Source organism: Diospyros lotus, chromosome 12 (assembly GCF_014633365.1).
Source record: "Diospyros lotus cultivar Yz01 chromosome 12, ASM1463336v1, whole genome shotgun sequence".
NCBI lineage: Eukaryota > Viridiplantae > Streptophyta > Magnoliopsida > Ericales > Ebenaceae > Diospyros > Diospyros lotus.
This window is the reverse complement of record NC_068349.1, coordinates 30,549,430-30,566,779: the sequence shown is the minus strand read 5'-3', so window position 1 is coordinate 30,566,779 and position 17,350 is coordinate 30,549,430. Positions and strand designations below refer to the sequence as shown.

Sequence of the window (17,350 nt, the reverse complement as noted above, 5' to 3'; positions counted from 1 at the left end):
TACCTCCCGAAGTGCAGCTAATAATTCAGTCACACACACAAATACAGTGAGAGAGAGAGACTACTCATAAAAGATTAAAACAACCAAGCAAATGAGATTCAATCTAGCAAATACAATATTAGAGCCCTAGTCTGACTAATTTATATGCAAGGAGCATATATGCTTTCCATCAAAGAATTTAAAACCACCAGAGTAATTTGAAACATCAATTGTTGATTCTTGATCAATATGAAAGGTAAAGCAACAGCCAAAGAAGAGAATTAAAATTGAAATGTGATGAGAGAGGTACCTAAGATTATAAACAGCAACAAGAAAAAGAGCCAGAAATTTAGGATATAACAAATTGGTCACTGTACTTTAATCTTTGTCACACAACCACTAAACTTTAATTTTTGTTACAATTCAATCCTCTATTGATTTTTTGCAAAATTTTTTGAATGAAAACTAACATGGTATATATTAATATAAATCTCAAAATCACCTAGATTGTTATGTTAATTTTGAATTTAAGTGATTTTTGGGTTTATATCACGTCAATTTTCGTCAACAGAATTTGATGAATCAAAAGAGGGACTAAACTATAACAAAAAATAAAGTTTAGTGGTTGGAGTCACAAAAGTTAAAAGTACAGTGATTTGTTACAAAGTGAAAAGTTGGCGGCTACTTATTCAGTGACTGAAGAGAGAAAAAACATACATGTTTTCTCTTGGGGCCCATTTGGTCATTTAAGATTAGCATCCTTAGGGTTGCTTACAACCCCGAAGTCCATAACAAGACACAAATAAAATCCCTTTTTCAGTTGCAACCTAGTCCAGATTAGATTGCACATGAATTACTAAAGAAGAATTACGACAAATTTAGGGATCTACCTAAGCTATCAGAATCTTTAGACAACAGATACCAGATTCAGCCCATCACTTACCTGAGTATACAGCTGGCAACAAGAGAAGACCATTCAGCCACACTTTATGGTTGGTTAGTTAAGTAATTAGAAATCAATGAAACTCTAAAACGAGCTTGTTCCAACAGGGAGGGATTGATAAGGACTAGAGAAGCTGAGAAGCAAAATAAGAACCACAAAAAAGGGCATCACTAGTGCAACTCCCTGCTTTGCAACAGTCAAGGGAGGATTGTATTGGTACACAACCTTCCCCCTGCTTTTTTGCAAAAAGGCTGTTTCCACAACTCAAACAAATTAAAATTATGTTTATTCTATGTTTTATTTTCAAATAACTTTAGTAGCATAGTTATAGTAGAATTCTAGTAGAGTTATGTTTTTTTATTTAATTTCTGGTAGGATTTTTTTTTGTATATAGAGATGAATGATCAAGAGAATTAGTCAAGTTTTGACAATATTGAATATACAGAATTTCTGTGTTTTCTTCTCTCTTTGTATCTTTTCTTCTTCTTCTTTGTCTCTCTTTGCTTCTATTCCCCCTCCTTGTTTCTCTAATCCTTCATTTCCACATCAGATGCTGTTTAGTTTCAAATGAGACATGTTATATTCAGTCTGAAGGTATCTGTTGAGAAATTTGATGTTTTGGTTTAATGAGAAAATTAGTAAATTTGGTTAAAGAATGATGACTAAAACAATTAGGTATAATATGTAAAATATTTGAGAAAGTCAAGTTTTTAATCGAGTAATTTATTCAAATCAAGTCAAGGTTAATCAAGTAATATACTTATGGTAATTGAGTATTTGAATGATCAGAAAAGGCTTAAGTAAATTTTTCCAATCTTAAGATAAAAGTAATCAATCACAAATGTAGGATTAATCGAGTAAAGATGAAGTATACTTGACTAAAAAAGTGTTTGTATTTGAGTATATAATGAAACTTTCTGTCAAGTCTAAAGTAATCGAGTAAACTGATTTTGTAATCAAGTAATGATCAATCTATACTCGAGTGATTGAAATTTGTAATTGAGTAAATAACCTTTAAAATTTCTAGACACTTTTTACTCGAGTAATTGAAATTTGTAATCGAGTGATGTACATTTTGTATTAGAGTAAATTAATTTTGTAATCGAGTAGATTTATGTTGAAAATAAGTCGAGTCTCTAGAACTTAAGTTTAATCGAATAAGAAAGTTTGTATTCGAGTAAAGATGCTTATGTATTCGAGTACATAGACTTGTATAATCGATTATATGTTGAATTTCTCTATGACTCAAATTTAATCGAGTAAACATAACTTTGTACTCGAGTAAGTAGAAAAAGTAATCAATTACAAAACCTATATAGTCGAGTAAAAATCAAACTTAGTCAAATAAACACTAGTTTGTAATCGAGTAACACTTGATAGATTTTGAAAAATATAGCCATTACAGCTTATTAAATGCACTATGTCTTTACTTTTCAGTGCATTAAATGTTCTTTAGACAACATGGGGATATTTTATAAATTTTTAACTGATTGTTTGAGGTTTGTAGGAACAAAAACTGGCAGTTGTGACACAAAACCAACATTCCATTTGTTTAAGGACAAGTCAGCAGCTACATTAAATACTATAAGAGTATAAAAGGGAGATGAAGTCTGATGAAAAAGGCCTACTACAACTGAACTACCAAGTTACTACACTCGTGAGCTCAAAGCCTTCAAGGATCATCTTACTTGAGCTAGCCATTCAAAGGGATAGTGCCTAACTTCACATTTTGCTTATCTCTTTGTATTATCAAGAGAAGCCTTTATTATTCGTAATATCATTCTCTTCTCTTGAACCTTTTTCTTCATATTTCATTGTAAAATCTGCAAAGGTTAAGCCTTACTTGTAAAAGGCATTAGTTGTGGCGGAACTAAAATTAAAAGCCATTGTGTAAAGGTTAGTAGTTGAGCCTGCTAAAAACTACCCAAGTAAAATTGGTTTGACTAAATCCTTGATGAGGAAGCAAGGTAGCGGATTAGGCATTAAGCTAAACCACTCTACATATTGTGTGCTGCATTTTTTAAACTTTCTTTTATTTAAGTTCCTATTTTTTTAAAGGTGAAAACGCTTAATTCACTCCCCCCCCCCCCCTTCTTAAAATACTACAATGGCTCTTACACAATTTCAAGTCGCATGAAGCCTAATCAAACCAATTGGGAAAGAAGACATAGCACATATGTGATAATCTCATTAATGGTATGCTCCTCCATTTAATATTTCTACACTGACCACCATTTCATTTTTCAATTATTGTTTTATGCAAAAAAAATAATTGAAAAAGAAGCCATATATATATATATATGTTGTCAGAAAAGTTTCTCGTGGAAGCTTGGCAGAAAAAGTCAGAAAAGAAGGCGTTGTGTTATATTATATCATATATATATATATATATATATTATAGGGTAAAATTAATAAACAGTCATTGAACTTTAAAGTTGTAATTATTTACTCACTGAACTTTAAATTGTAACCAGTTACTCACTGAACTTTACTCAACGTTAACCATACTCGTTATAACTCCGTTAGCTATTACAAACGGAAAATGCTAACGGAATCTGACGTGGCAAAAATTAATTTAATATACACTCACTGATCTTTGATCAACGTCAACCATCCATATTAAAAGATTTTTATATGCATTTGAGATCATTTGTTTCTCAAACGAAAAGTCAAAAACTAAACTAATGATTCAAATTAAAAAAGATACTGATGCAAACCAAAAATAAAAAAAAAAATGTCTGTTTAGATTTTTTTATCTCCATTACGAACAACAAAATTCAACATATTCAATGATGAGACCAAAAGTCAAAAACTGAAGGTATGTCGGTCACCGAATATGACCAATTTGGTCTCATTATTAAACACATTTTTTGTGAATTTCGCTGTTTGTAATGAAGGTAAAAAACTAAATACATTTTTTGTGAATTTCGTTGTTCGTAATGGAGGTAAAAAATTAAATACATTTTTTGTGAATTTCGTTGTTCGTAACGGAGATAAAAAAATCTAAGCAAACATTTTTTTTTTTACTTTTAGTTTGCATCAATAGTTTTTTTTAATTTGAATCATTAGTCTAGTTTTTGGCTTTTGGTTTGAGAAGTAAGTGATCTCAAATGCATACAAAAATCTTTTAATATGTTTCAAGATCAGACGGTGATGTACCAGGGTGATGGATGGTTGACGTTAAACAAAATTCAGTGAGTAAATAGTTACATTTTTAAAGTTCAGTTAGTGTATGTTAAATTAATTTTTGCCACGTCAGATTCCGTTAGCATTTTCCGTTTGTAATAGCTAACAGAGTTATAACGAGTGATGGATGGTTGACGTTGAGTAAAGTTCAGTGAGTAACTGGTTACAATTTAAAGTTCAGTGAGTAAATAATTATAACTTTAAAGTTTATGAAGAGCTTCTGGAGGAAGCTTGGATAGACGGGGAAAGACCCAAAGCCCCAATAGTGGAAGGTTGATGGCCACAACAAGCGGCGAACGCGGAGGAGGATCGAGGTAAGACCGTCGACGACCAGCGGTGGAGGGTGAAAGGTGATTCTCGGCGGAAAACAAAGGCGGCAAGGGCAGCAAGAATCAATGAAGAAGGAAGGGGAAGCCGATGGCAAGCACGGTCGCAACAGAAGCAAGCAACGATGGCGGTGGCAAGATCGACAACGATGTTCGGTGGCGGTGATAGCGGGGGGCTTTGCGTATACGCGCACATATTTATGGACCCTTCGTGGAATTTCAGTTCATTGAATCAATAAAATCCTTAATTCCAATTTAGAACAGAGGCAAAGCTGTCGATGCATGTCTTTGGATTCCCTCTGGATCTCAACTGGTTCCTCCAATTCATCATCACACCCTTCCTCATCGCCCTCGGATTGCTCCACCTAGTCAAGAACATCGCCTCCAAATACTTCATGGTCAATGCCAATTTCGAGCCGCCCTCCAGCTACAAGTCACCTGTCGTCGCCGATGCCAGCAGTGACTCCTGCGTGGTCTGCGGTAATTTGACTAAGAAGTAGTGCTCTGGATGCAAAGCGATCTAACACTGCTCGGAAATTTGTTAAAGATCTCATTAGAGTTCTGGGCATGAGACAAATTGCAAGGACTTAAGAGTTATTTGAGAAGGCAAACTTGGTGTAGTTTGCTTCTGTGCAGTGTGGATAGAGATTTTCTAATGCAGTTGCGTTAGGTCCTGCATGTAGAACCACTCATATTATCAAACAGTCAAAAGAGGCTCTTTTCCCTTATGAGGAATTTGTGGAACCTTTTAATAGGGACAAACCAGGGTTTTCTCCATGCGGGCTTCTAATTTATGGTAGCAGTTGCTTTGCTGAAGTTGTCCTACAATGTCTTATGTACACTAGGCCACTTGTTGCTACTTGCTGGAGTAAAGATCTCTAGTTTCGTCGGTTCTGGGGCAGACTAGCCTTTTACTGGACAAGAAATTGTTGCGGCAATCATACGGTGCATCAGGCAAAAGCAATGGCTGTAGCAAGCAGAATTCAAACACTTAGATCTGGGTTGCTAGAGAAACAAATCTGACTCCAGATTTGGGCATGGGAGCATTAATTTTCTTTTATTTTTTTGGATTCCATTAAACTCACTACCCTCTTTCTCTCTCTCTCTCACCCTCGATATTCATATCTTCTAATGTTGTATATAAACCAAACCCATTGCAAAAGTTGGGGTCACACTCATGACCAAAAGGCTTAAAGGCAAGCGCATCCCTTGAAGTCATTATACCGTTTTGGTTGTGAATGTAGGTAAAACGTCGAACTGTCCAAATAAAATATTGATATTCTTTTTAATTGCATATGTAGGCGTTACGCCAAACCACGAAAATAAAATATTGACATTCTTTCTAATTGCGAATGTAGGAATTACACCAAATTGCAAAAACAAAATATATATATTCCTTCTGATTGCAGATGTAGGCATTACGCCGAACCGCAAAAACAAAATATAAATATTCCTTCTGATTGCAGACATAGGCATAACGCCAAACCGCGAAAACAAAATACAGTATTCTCTCTAATTGGGAACGTAGGCATTACGCGAAACCATGAAAACAAAATACGGTATTCTCCTTGATTGTGGACGTAGACGTTACGCCGAATCGTAAAAACAAAATATGCTTATTCTTTCTAATTGTGGATGTAGACATCATGTTGAACCGCGAAAATATAATATGGATATTCTTTCTAAATTGTGGATGTAGGCATTATGCCGAACCGCAAAAACAAAATATGAGTGTTCTCTAATTGCGGACATAGGCATTATGCCAAACCACAAAAACAAAATATGGATATTCTTTCTAAATTGCAAACGTAAGCGTTAGGCCGAACCGTGAAAATAAAATACGGATATTTTTTCTAATCACAAACGTGCAAGAACGGTTTAAAAACCGAAGCACGAGAGTCTCGTTGTCCTGCCTACGGCCTGACAACGTGGTAAGCACAAGAGGCCCATTGTCCTGCCTACGGCCCGTCAACACAATAAACTTTAAAGGCCCGTTGTCCTGCCTTTGGCCCGGCAACGCGATAAACCCTAGAGGCTCATTACCCTGCTAATAGTCCGGTAACACGATAGACACAATTGGACTGTTGCCCTGCCTACGACCCGACAACGTGGTAAGCACAATTGGCCAGTTGTCCTACATATGGCCCGCCAACGTGGTAAGCACAATTGGCCCATTGTCTTGCTTATGGCCCAGTAACGCGATTAACTCTAAAGGCTTGTTGCCCTGCCTATGGCTCGGCAAAGCAGTAAACTCTAAAGGCTCGTTACCCTATTAACAACCCGGCAACGTGGTAAATACAATTGGCATGTTATCCTCCCTATGGCCTGGCAACGCAGTAAACTCTAAATGCTTGTTGCCCTACTTATGGCCTGGCAACGTGGTAAACACAATTGCCCATTACCCTGCCTACGAACTGGCAACGCGATAAAACGATCAGCTTGTTGTCCTGCCTACAACCTAGAAACGTCGTAACGCAATCAGCTTTTCAATGCAATAACACGATTGGCCCGTTGTCCTGCCTATGGCCCGGTAAGGCAATAAACACAACCGGCTTGTTGTCCTGCCTACTACCTAGGAATGTAGTAAACACAATTGGCTCGTTGTCCTGCCTATGACCCGACAACATGGTGACGCAATCAGCCAATTGTCCTGCCAACAACCCGGCAATGTAGTAACATGATTAGCCCGTTGTCCTACCTAAGGCTCGGCAATGCGGTAAACACAACCAACTCGTTGACCTGCCTACAACCCAGCAATGCGGTAAACACGATTGACCCATTCTCCTGCCTACAGCCAGGTAACGCGATAACGTAATCGGCTCGTTGTCCTACCTACGGCCAAGTAATGCGATAACATGATTGGCCCGTTGTCTTGTTTATGGCCTGGCAATGCAGTAAACACAACTAGCCCGTTGTCCTACCTACATCCAGCAACATGGTAACACAATCGGCCCGTTGTACTGCCAACGACCTAGTGACAAGGTAACATGATTGGCCTATTATCCTGCCTATGGACCGACAATGCGATAAACACAATCGACCCATTGTTCTGCCTACGGCCTGACAATGCGGTAACACGATTGGCCCATTGTCTTGCTTACGGCTCAACAATGTGGTAAAAACGATTGGCCCGTTGTCTTGCCTACGGCTTGGCAACATGATAACGCAATCGACTCGTTGTCTTGCCTATAGCTCGGCAATGCGTTAACGCAACAGGCTTGTTGTCCTGCCTACGGCCTGGTAACACGATCGGCCCGTTGTCCTGCCTACGACCTAACAACACGATAACACCATTAGCCCATTGTCTTACCTAAGGCCCGGTAACGAGGCAAACACAACCAGCCCGTTCTCTTGCCTACAACCCGACAACGCGATAAACACGATTGGCCTGTTGTTGTGCCTACAGCTCGATAACGCGATAACACAATCTACCCATTGTCCTCCTACCTACAACTAGGCAACACGATAACATGATTGGCCCATTGTCCTGCCTATGGCCCGATAATGCAGTAAACACAACCAGCTCGTTGTCCTGCCTATGGCCCGATAACGCAATAACGCAATAACGCAATCAGCCTGTTGTCCTACCCACCACCCAACAACGCGGTAACACGATTAGCCCATTGTCATGCCTATGGCCCTATAACGCAGTAAACACAAATGGCCTGTTGTCCTGCCTACGACCCGGCAATGCGATAACACGATTGACCTGTTGTCCTGCCTATAACCCGACAACATGGCAAAAACGATTAACCCGTTATCCTGTCTACGACTTGACAATGTGGTAACGCAACCAGCCCGTTGTCCTTCCTACGGCCTGACAACGCGATAACGCAACCGGCCTATTGTCTTGCCTACGGCCCGACAACACGATAACACGAAAGGCTCGTTGTCCTACCTGCGGCCTAGCAACACAATAACATGATTGCCTCCTTGTCCTGCCTACAGCCTGACAACACAGTAAACACAACTAGCACGTTGTCTTGCCTACGGCTCGACAATGTGATGACACAATCGGCCCGTTGTCCTGTCTACGACTCGACAACGTAACCCAATCGTCCCGACAACGTAATGCAATCGACCCGTTGTCCTACCTATGGCCTGGCAATGCGATAAACACAACTAGCTCGTTGTCCTACCTATTGCCTAGCAATGCAGTAAACACAACTGGCTCATTGTCCTGCCTACGGCCCGGTAACGCAGTAACACAACTAGCCTGTTGTCCTACCTACAGCCTGGCAATGCAGTAAACACAACTGGCCCATTGTCCTGCCTACGATCCAGCAATGCGATAACACGATTGGCCTGTTGTCCTGCCTACGGCCCGACAACGTGGTAATGCAATTAGCCTATTGTCCTAACTGAAGCTTGGCAACGCAGTACACACAATTGGCCTGTTGTCTTGCTTATGGCTCGACAACGCGGTAAACACCACTAGCCCATTGTCCTACCTATGGCCTGGCAACGTGATAAACACGACTAGCCCATTGTCCTGCCTATGGCCCGGTAATGCAGTAAACACAACCGGCCTGTTGTCTTGCTTACGACTCGACAATGCAGTAAGCGTAAAAAGCCCATTGCCTCACTTATAGCCCGGCAACAAGGAGAAAGTATGCCCACCATCCTAAAATGAGGGAAAATGGAGGAAAAAGCGTCGAAAATCTACTCTTCCATTTCACCCAAGGGTAAAACAAAATAGTGGGAATCAATTGTTGTGTCATAGGCAAAAGCCCATTAAAAGGCCAAAAGAGTCCAAAAGCTCAAAATAACTTTTTAGGCTAAAAGACGTAAATTTCCAGTAGGTGAGAGGGGGTTCCACACAAATGCGTAAATTAGATAACTTTGACATTTGAAAATTTCTTCAGAAAGATAAACAATTATCAATAAAAAATTCTAATTTTAAAATGATTTCGAAATATTGGGATAAACATCATTCATAAGAAATTTCATCCCCAAAAAGGACAAGATAAATGTCATCCATAAGAGATAGATGCCATTCAAAACAATCCTGGTCCCAACCAAACTAGGAATAATTAAGATAGGCGTTATCTACAAAGAGTCCTAATCCCGGATTGCTTAAGATTACTCAATATCTCTCTATAACTAAGCAGATACTCATTCCAGAAAATGGGTGTCACTGATACTAGTTTCAATATAGTTTTCATCATCTTTAGTGTCTTAGAAATAATCAAAGACAATTTGTCTTAATTAATTGAAATGAGCAAGAACAGCATCCTTTTTTAAGGAGAGGATTATGAACAAAAAAAAAAAGGAAATAATCTAAATATTGACAGCATCCTAAACTACATCCTTGACTTACTTTATTTACATAAAACTCAGATCCTAGAATATTCTAGGATCAAGGACAAATCTCCCTTGATTTTAGCATATTTCCAGCACTCCCCCTCAAGCTGGCTTGTAGATGTCTTCCATAGCTAGCTTGCCAATAAGTTTATCAAATTGCTTCTTGTGAAGACCCTTAGTTAGAACATCAGCAATTTGTTCAGTTGTTGGAAGATATGGCATGCATATTATTCCAGCATCGAGCTTCTCCTTGATGAAATGTTTGTCCACTTCTATATGTTTCGTACGATCATGCAACACCGGATTATGAGCAATAGAGATGGCAGCCTTGTTGTCACAATAGACTTTTATAGGTTTTGATTGAGGAAATTTCAGCTCTTCAAGTATCCTTTTGATCCACATCCCCTCACAGATTCCATGAGCAACAGCTTTGAATTCTGTTTCTGCACTACTTCTAGCCACAACATTTTGTTTTTTGCTTTGCCAGGTGACAAGGTTTCCCCTAACAAACGAACAATAGCCTGAAGTAAATCTCCTATCATTAACACTTCCTGCCCAATCTGCATCAGTGTAGATCTTAACTTGTAGGTGGCCATGTTTCTTAAATAATAAGCCTCTTCCAGGAGTCCCTTTCAGATATCTTAGGATTCTGTAGACTGCTTCAAAATGCTCTGGCCCTGGTGAGTGCATAAATTGACTCACCACACTCACTGCAAAAGCAATGTCGGGTCGCGTATGAGACAAATAGATTAATCTGCCCACAAGTCTCTGATATTGTTCCCTATCATTTACTTCTTTAGCTTTGACAGCATATAGTTTCACATTAGGCTCAATGGGAGTTTCTGACACCTTGCAGTCGAGTAATCCTGTTTCTCCAAGAAGGTCAAGAACATATTTTCTCTGATTGACAAAGATGCCTTCTTTGGATCTTGCAAACTCCATTCCAAGGAAGTATTTTAGGATTCCCAGGTCTTTGATTTGGAACTCATTTGCAAGTTTCTGCTTGAGGATTGCTAACTCTGTCTCATTATTACTAGTTAAAATAATTTCATCAACATAAACAATCAAAATTGCAACTTTACCATCCTTTGAGTGTTTATAAAATATAGTGTGATTTATCTGACTTTGAAGGAAGCCATAACTAGTAACTACCTTTCCAAAGCGTTCAAACCATGCTCTTAGAGATTGTTTGAGACCATACAGGGATTTCTTCAGTCTACATACTTTGTTACTCCCAAGTTTATTTTCGAATCCAGGAGGTAAACTCATAAAGACCTCCTCTTCAAGATCACCGTTAAGAAACGCATTTTTGACATCAAGTCGGTGTAGAGGCCAATCTGAATTTACTGCAAGAGACAACAGAACTTTGATAGAGTTTATTTTTGCCACAGGAGCAAAGGTCTCCTGATAATTAATCCCATAAGTCTGGGTGAAGCCTTTAGCCACCAGTCTGGCTTTATACCTGTCAACACTCCCATCAGCCTTACATTTTATTGTAAACACCCATTTACACCCTACTATTTTTTTTGTCTCTGGGCAAGTTAACTATCTCCCAAGTACCACTTCTCCTTAGAGCATTCATCTCCTCTATAACTGCTAATTTCTAGTTTGGATCATTCAAAGCTTCCTGTATATTCCTTGGCACAAACAAGTGTGAAATTCTAGATGTGAAAGCCTTATGATTCTTAGATAATCTATGGTAGGAGAGGTATTTAGCAATAGGATATTTAGTGCAACTTCTGACACCTTTCCTAATTGCTATAGGACTATCAAGATCAGAAATAGTAGGTAAATGATTGGAAATAGTTGAAGAATCAATTTTGGAACTATTAGGTAAAGTAGAGGGAGGTGGACTAGAAGTTGAAGTGGGAGTTCTTGAACTTACAGTGCCATTTATCAGGTTTTCAAACTGGTTTTGTGCAGAATTGACATTCAAGTCTTTGTTCTTTTGATGAAATCTCTTCCTGGTATAAACCTAAAGCTCAAAATTTAGATCATTATGATCAGTTTGTAGTAATTCTTCCCCTGCCCGAGAAACCCCTCTACTTGGCATCAAAGAACCAGAATCTCCTAGGTGACCATTATCAGAAACATGTGGTTCCTGAGTAGAACAAATTGCATTTGGAAGGGGGACAGAAACATCCCAAAAATTGTCTTCAGCTTCATGGTTCTCCCCCTAAAGGGAATTTTTGGTAAAATAGGGTTTGTTTTCAACAAATGAGACATCCATACTAATGTGAGTCTATTTTGTGAGAGGATCATAACACTTATAGCCTTTTTTATGAGAGGTATAACCCAAAAAAACACATTTGACAGCCCTAGGATCAAGTTTTGAGCGAAATTGAGTAGGTATATGATCATACACAGTACATCCAAAAACTTTGATGAGAAGGTCCGAATGTAATCTAGTGTTGGGAAAAATGTCTTTGAGGCACTCAAGGGATGTTTGGTACTTTAATACTTTAGTAGGGATCCTATTTATCAAATAAGATGCCGTTAAAACAGCTTCGCCCCATAAATATTTTGGAACATGCATAGAAAACATGATGGCACGTGCTACTTCGAGTAAATGTTGATTTTTACGTTCAGCAATGCCATTTTGTTGAGGAGTATACCGACAAGTAGTTTGGTGGTAAATACCTTTGGTTTTCAAAAAATCCCCCGAGTGCTCGTTGAAATACTCGGTGCCATTGTCAGAGTGTAAAATGCCAATTTTGGTTTGAAATTGGTTTTCAATCATAGTGTAAAAGTTTTTGAATAAAGTTTCCACTTCAGATTTTTTGTGCATCAAATAAACCCAACACAAACGGGTAAGATCGTCTATAAAGGTAACATACCATTTTTTTCCAGATAGAGTAGAAATTTTAGATGGGCCCCAAACATCACTATGAATTATAAAAAAAGGTTTGGATACTTGGTAGGGCTTTGGTAAATATGTAGAACGATAATTTTTTGCCAAGATGCAACTTTCACATTGAAAAGAAGAACAATCCATTCTTTTAAATAATTCAGGAAATAAACATTTCATATAGGTAAAACTAGGATGTCCTAGTCTAAGATGCCATAGCATAATTGTGTCTTGTACAGGAATTGAACTAGTACTACTAAAGCCTTGAGCTTTTTTATTACCAGAAGACTTTTCATCAAAGTAGTAAAGACCTTCAATCATCCTAGCACGCCCAATCATCGTCCCCAGGTTCTGGTCCTGAAATTCACAATAGGATTCAAAGAAAGTAACACGACAGTTAGAGTCTTTACAAAGTTTACTAACAGACAAAAGATTGCAGGCCAAGTTAGGAACATGAAGAACAGAATGGAGATTAATTTTTTCGGTTAATTGAATAAGACCTTTTCCTGCAATAGATAAAAAACTACCATCGGCAATTCTGATTTTTTCATTTCCAGAGCTAGGAGAATAGGTATTAAATAAATAAGGAGAACTAGTCATATGATCGGAGGCTCCAGAATCAATAACCCATGGAGAGGAATGTAGACAAGAAAGAGCTTTAGGTTTTCTACCTGTGTGTGCCAAGGAAACACTAGGAATACCAGATGAGGAACTGGATTGTAACAGCTTCACGAGTATGGTGTGGCTTGTTGCAATGATCACACCAGACCCGAGGCCGCTCATTGCTTCTATGCTGGTAATGTGCAGCCTTGTAGGCAGCTATATCAGTAAACAAGGTAGAATTTTCAATTGACTCACCAGCAATTTTTTTGCCAAGCATGACACTCCTTCGGCTTTCTTCTCTTCTAACCTTAGCAAATACTTCACCAATGGGAGGTAGGGGGGATCGGCCAATAATCCTCCCTCGGACCTCATCAAACTCAATATTAAGGCCAGCAAGAAACTTGTAAATACGACCATCTTCAACCATTTTCTTGTGGTGGTTGCAATCTTCAGTAGATTTCCACTCATAAGTGTTGAAGAGGTCGAGATCTTGCCACAGTCTCTTCAAGGAATTAAAGTATTTAGTAACAGAATCGTCTCCTTGCCGAATCTCTCCCAACTTTAGAGTTAACTCAAAAACCTAAGATTGGTTACCTAGGTCAGAGTACATCTGATTTACATTATCCCACAACTCCTTTGCAGTAGGATAACACATATAATTAGAACTGATATCTTCATCCATGGAATTAACCAGCCATGTCATGACCATAGAGTTTTCAGCATCCCAAACAAAGTGTGCTGGGTCATCCACTGCAGGTTCCTTTTTGTCGCCAGTAATGTAGCCAATTTTTCCTTGCCCGCGGATATACATCCAAACAGATTGAGACTAGCAAAGAAAATTATCACCATTTAAACGAATGGTGGTGATTTGGACAAAATGGGTACTTGAATGGTTTGGCTAGGTCGCTGGATATTTTGTTTGGATAGCAGCGGCAGGATTTAAGGATGTTTCGGAAGTGACTTCCAACATAACTTACACGTTGGAAGAGGAAAAAAACAAGAAGGAAATGAAGCAAGTAAGGTTACCAAGATCTGGGAGATGGCTGCAAAATTAGTTGCTGTCAATGTAAGGTGCCAGCAAGCAAAAGGCAGTCGCGGCTCTTTGCATAAGCGGTTGCAATAGTAATGTTGTGAACAACTGTGGCTGCCGCGTTATGCAGAAGAAACAGTTGCGACAGTGCTTTCCAGTGGTTACGGTGGCTGCGATTGCAGTGGCTGTGATGTGCGGCTGCGCTGCGCTGTGTAGCAACAGTGACTGAAGCTGGTCAAGGTAAAGAGGTCGCGAGTAATCGACAGTGGCTGAAGCGAACACAGCCGGCCCAATCGGAGTGGGTGTCACCGTTCGGAAGCAAACACAGCCAACCCAAGCGAACACCGCTTGCACTCGCCCAGCGGAAGCTTGCACTCGTAGGCGGTAGAAAGAAACCTGGCGGTTGACGATGGAGGACGCGACAGAGAAGATGACCTTGGGTCAATATTGGGTGGCCGCGACCAGTAGATTCAGGCTTGGCGAAGGCTAGGAATTGCCGAATCCGGGCGTCAGCGACCAATCGAGAGGCCAATAGAGGAGGCGTAGATGGTTGCGCGGAGAGCCTCACACGGAATGGATGGTTGGGATTTAATCTAGCTCTGATACCATCTTAGAAATAATCAAAGACAATTTGTCTTAATTGATTGAAATGAGCAAGAACAGCATCCTCTTTTAAGGAGAGGATTATGAACAAAAAAAGGAAGGAAATAATCTAAATATTGACGGCATCCTAAACTACATCCTTGACTTACTATATTTACATATTATTTACATAAAACTCAAATCCTAGAATATTATAGGATCAAGGACAAATCTCCCTTGATTTTAGCATATTTCCAGCATAGTGTCTGACTTAAGCATCGGAGAGTTTGTGCGGGGACCTCCCCGCACCCTCTAATTGTTTCCTTTCTTGCAAATTCAGGCGGCTTGACAATGACTTTTCCAATCAAATAAATTCATTATTATATCTATGCAACAACACCATCCAAACATGACCGAAAACTAGCCCACTCCAACATAATCATCCACCACCCCACCTGTCAATGCTATACCCCAATCACCATCACCCTTAGTCGAAAACCTATCTCTACAAATCACTCATGATAAACTCAACGGAGTGAATTACCGACAATGGTCGCAATCCGTGATGCTTATGATCAGAGGAAGAGGAAAGGCTGGACATCTAATGGGGGCGATCTTACGACCATTAGAGACAGCACCAAACTATGGAGCATGGGAGGCAGAAAACTCAATTGTGATGTGTAGAATTCCAGCTATGCATCAATGTCCTACATGCTTTCTAATTGCTAGTGTCGTGAATGAAGAATGGGTTGCTTAGGCTTATGATCTTATTTGGAAGAAGAGCTTATCATCTTTGGAGTTATCTTATTTATCTGTTCATGTATTTTGTTTATCTTATGTAATAATCTAGTGTTTAATCTAGTCCTAAAAAATAGGAGTCCTCATCCTAATATCTAGAAGCTAAAGACTAGGAGATTTTTTAGGAAATCTTAGTGGAAGTTTATGTATATATTGTAATCTATTCTCTCGGATTGAAGTAAGAAAAAGAAGGAACAAGAAGTTCCATTTTCTTCATGGTATCAGAGCAGTAAATCTGATCCATTGCGGGCTTGTTTCTGATAAGCCATCATGGCTAACACAGGCGAGATTTCAGCATCTGAAGTATCGTCCGGATCCGGAGGAATGGCTATTCCAATGTCCAGCATCCCTGAAGGTCCTATTCTTCAGATTACTGGACACAAATTGAATGGCCAGAACTTCATCCAATGGTCACAATCAGTCATGTTGTTCGTCTATGGAAGAGGCAAGGAAGATTACCTCACCGAAACTGAAGTGCAACCTCAAGAAACCGATCCTACCTACAAGATTTGGAAGGTAGAAAACAGCATGGTCATGTCATGGTTAATAAACTCAATGACGAATGCAACAAGAGAGAATTTCCTGTATTATAAAACCGCAAAGGAGATATGGGATGCGGTTAAGGAGACTTATTCCAATGTTGATAATACGTCAAAGGTGTTCGGAATAAAGAGTGTGCTTCATGAATTAAGGCAAAGAGATATGTCTGTAACAGACTATTTCAATGCTTTAACTCGACAATGGTAGTAGCTGGATATTCTTGAAGAAAAATCGTGGAAGTGCTCAGAAGATTCTCAACAATACAAGAAGATTGTTGAAAAAGATCGAGTCTACCAATTCCTCCTTGGACTCAACAAAGATTTGGATGATGTGAGGGGAAGAATACTAAGTATTAAGCCACTTCCTAGTGTCAGGGAAGTCTTCTCAGAAGTCCGTAGGGAGGAAAGCCGGAAGAAACTAATGCTGGGATCACATCACCCTTTTCTCCCAGTTGAAAACTCTATCATGGTAGCCCAAGGAAATTCCTCCAATCGAGACAAGCAACAGGAGAACAGACCAATGTGTGAACACTGTAAGAAAGTTGGGCATACTAAGGATATATGCTAGAAGCTTCATGGCAAACCAGCAAACTGGAAACCAACCCGAGAGAAAGGACATGGAAATACTGCTGAATCACAAATAAACGCTAAGGCCAATCCATTCAGTAAAGAACAACTTGAAGCCCTTCAAAAGATACTACAACAGACTCTTCAAAATAATGCTACTAGATCTGGTACGCTAGCCTCAAAAGGTAACTTCCTTCATGCCCTAAGTGTCCAACAAGAAAATCCAAAGACCTGGATAGTTGACTCAGGTGCAACAGATCATATGACAGGAGATATATCTTTATTTAACAAGTATACTCCTTGTCTTGATAGTAAGTATATTGTCCGCATAGCAGATGAAACTCTATCCCAAGTAAAAGGCATAGGATCTGTTATGATTTTAGGGAGCATCAACCTTGAACCAGTTCTTTATGTCCCTAATCTCAATTGTAACTTACTTTCAATGAGTAAACTGACAAAAGAGAGAAATTGCATCACTAAATTCTCTTCCAACTTGTGTGAATTTTAGGAATCGGACTCGGAGAAGAGGATTGGCAGTGCTAAGATGTGTTCAAGACTCTACTTACTTCGAGTTGAAGATGTTCAACTATCACAATCAGGTCCAAAACCATGTAGTGCACTAAACTCTAACTTAAATACCCTTAG

The 17,350-nt window shown here is 39.2% G+C and overlaps 1 protein-coding gene across 1 annotated transcript in view; it reads right to left on the bottom strand.

The window, feature by feature from the left end:
* LOC127786614 (phenylacetaldehyde reductase-like) overlaps nt 1-17,350 on the bottom strand; it is an 81,087-nt gene that overhangs the window by 42,093 nt on the left and 21,644 nt on the right. The window lies entirely within an intron of this gene.